The sequence below is a fragment of the Lipotes vexillifer genome, unplaced genomic scaffold, assembly GCF_000442215.2.
Source record: "Lipotes vexillifer unplaced genomic scaffold, Lipotes_vexillifer_v1.1 scaffold1438, whole genome shotgun sequence".
NCBI lineage: Eukaryota > Metazoa > Chordata > Mammalia > Artiodactyla > Lipotidae > Lipotes > Lipotes vexillifer.
This window is the reverse complement of record NW_006797921.1, coordinates 107,388-109,959: the sequence shown is the minus strand read 5'-3', so window position 1 is coordinate 109,959 and position 2,572 is coordinate 107,388. Positions and strand designations below refer to the sequence as shown.

At 51.4% G+C, this 2,572-nt stretch overlaps 1 protein-coding gene across 2 annotated transcripts in view; it reads right to left on the bottom strand.

The window, feature by feature from the left end:
- Positions 1–2,029, bottom strand: part of TFG (trafficking from ER to golgi regulator) — a 45,437-nt gene extending 43,408 nt beyond the window's left edge. Inside the window, exon 1 of one of the 2 annotated variants that reach the window (XM_007469973.1) lies at positions 1,750–2,029. The gene's annotated coding sequence lies outside the window, so the exon portion shown is untranslated. The remainder of the gene's footprint in view (positions 1–1,749) is intronic. The other variant, XM_007469974.1, reaches the window with a different exon arrangement.
- Between the last annotated feature and the right edge of the window lie 543 nt (positions 2,030–2,572).

Below are 2,572 nucleotides of genomic sequence, written 5' to 3'. Positions count from 1 at the left end.
AAGGCCCAGGGCTTAGCTTCAGCAGGATGGTTCTACCTATTCTCAGCAGCATCTAAAACAGTGCCTGACATATAGTATTTAAAAACTTGTTTTCGTTCCCTAAACAAAAGATGTATGACAAATAATAAAGTTCTGAAAGAGGGACTGAGAGAAGAAAGCTGTACGACCAGATCAGTTACTAAGTCAAACCTTCACACTGTACCTTCTTTACATAGCTAGAAGTGACTCCCTTCAACAGACATATTCCTAATCAAGAGAAATTTCCAACATTAAATACAATTGATATAATCCTTTTGATCGTGAAGGAATTGTTGCTCAGTTACAATGGATCTGAAACTATGAGTCTCTTTTACTTTGCATCTGCCATGTTTGCCTGCAAATTCACTTACTGGTTGCACTGGACTGTAACCAGGACTGTAACCTACCTGTAGCCAGGAACCAGGCCTTCTTTCCTAAGGCTGTCCCCAGTTTGTGCAGTCATCTCCATAAGGCATGCACACAAGTTATCACAAAAATAAGAGTACCCTGGAAGGGAAAATCCCATCCCCACATTTGTTTACGTAACTGTAGAACCAAGGTCCTCTTTTTCTCTAACTTCAATCACAAGGTAAAGACTGCTGTGAACTACTAGTTCCTAGGGCTGCTGGTGAAATCCTTACAGCTTTTTCTTCTCCCCATTTCTCGTTCTTTCTTCTTGTCCTTGCCCCACTCCCTCTGAAGTCCAGAAATGACACAGCCACTAACTTATGAAATCTTCCAACAAGAACACTGTTCTCAGAACTGGAGAATAAAGTGACAGGCCCAAGGAAACACATAAAAAGCCTGCTTCTTAAACCAGGATGTAGGTTCAGTGACCAAACCTCCAGTTCCACTAGCCCTGTAGTTAGGGCCCTGCTCAAATTCAGAGGGGCCTGCTTAGGCACCTCCAGAGGGTAGCAATTTCCTTTAAGAAATCCTAAGCAAAACCAAACCCTTGAGTAGTCCAAAGAATGCAAGGAGCCTCAAATCCTGCCTGACCAGAGGCAGCGTAGCAAGATGGTAAAGATATCCCCTACTAGCTGTGTGACCTTAGGCCATTACTTCACCAAGCCTCACTTTCATCATATGCAAAATGGGAATATCTAAATTTGGAAGAATCCTTGTGATGATTAAATGAGACCATGCATCTAAAATACTTAGCACAGTGCCTAGCAAAGTAAACCCTTAAAAGTTAGTTGTCATCACCACTATCAAACTGGGTCGGACCTCCAGACGGCGCTTGATTAAGGACTGACATAGCCAAGAAACAAGCTTTCTCCTAAGTGACCCCAATTAACTTATTCCCATAGGCGCCATTCTCCACCCTTCTCACCCTTCCAAGCCCCTCTGAGGGTTAGGCGCTGGACCACCCCAGGCCTCCCAAAGTCCCTCTCCTCTCCCTCGGGTAGTGCAACCCCTAGAAGTCAGGCGGAATCCGCGCAAGTGCCCTTGCTGACCCAAACCCCCCTTAGAGCCCCCCAGAGGGCCCGCTTCGCTGCCACTGTGGCCAGCGGGGCCCCCCTCCCCTCCCCTCCCCGGACGTGGCCTCCCCTCCCCCACGCGAGGCCCAGCCCGGCCTCCGTCCTCCCGACGTCCAGCCCTCCCCACGACCCCTCCGACCCCACCCGTCCCGCGTCTGCCGGTTCGAACGAGGCCCTCCCAGCGTTTTCCACGTCTCCCGGCCCGCCTTGCCCGAGAGATCAGCCGCGCCCCCGTCCCCAGCGGCCATACCGGTTTCCCGAGGCTGCCGCTGCCGCCCCTCCGCGGGTCTCTGCTGATCCGACCGGTGAGAGGCCGCCACCGCCAGGCTCTGGGGCGTTGGGGGAAGGCTGCTGTCACGGCCCACTCGGTTGCCCTCCGGGGCCGCTGCACCTCGCTGGCAGGCTCGCGCGGGACCCGGCCAATCGCACGGACCCACCAAGCCCAGCGAGAGCTCGGGCCCAGTACGTGGCAGGTGGGGAAAGAAAAGGGGCGGGAACAAGAAGAAAATCTGTCCTTTCGCTCCGCCTTACAACGAGGAAATCAACCCAGCAGGCATGCGCAACGCCGAGGGGAGGGGGACTGACAACGCCGCAGCCTGCAGGAGCCTGAATCTCTGCTTTCTCACTGGAAGACTGAGGGTAGGAAATGCGAGCTGGATGGATGCACGCATGCGCGAGGCGTGACAAGGCACTTCCGGTTTTCCTGAACGCTAGTATTTCCTGTCTCTCGCCCGTGGGCGGGGCGTAATTTGCTGTTTTAGACTCTGAGAGCAGGTTTAAAGTGGGCGTTAGTCCAAGTTTGGCTGCTTCTTGTTTTGTGGCCATTGTAGTTCTCCTAGTCATATCTCCAGAAAACTAATCCTTTTCCCGCCTTCCTTCTACAAACTCATTCATTCATTATTGGGCGCCTACGCTTTGCCAAGAAATGTGCTGGGAATGGGAATGAATCAGTTTGTGAGCAAGGAGTTCCGAATAGCGTTTACGAGACGGGACAAACTTATGACTGTGTAAAAGATAAAGGCTGGGAAATTAAGGCTGATTAAGGATTCCAGAAGCCTTTTTGGAAATAAGAT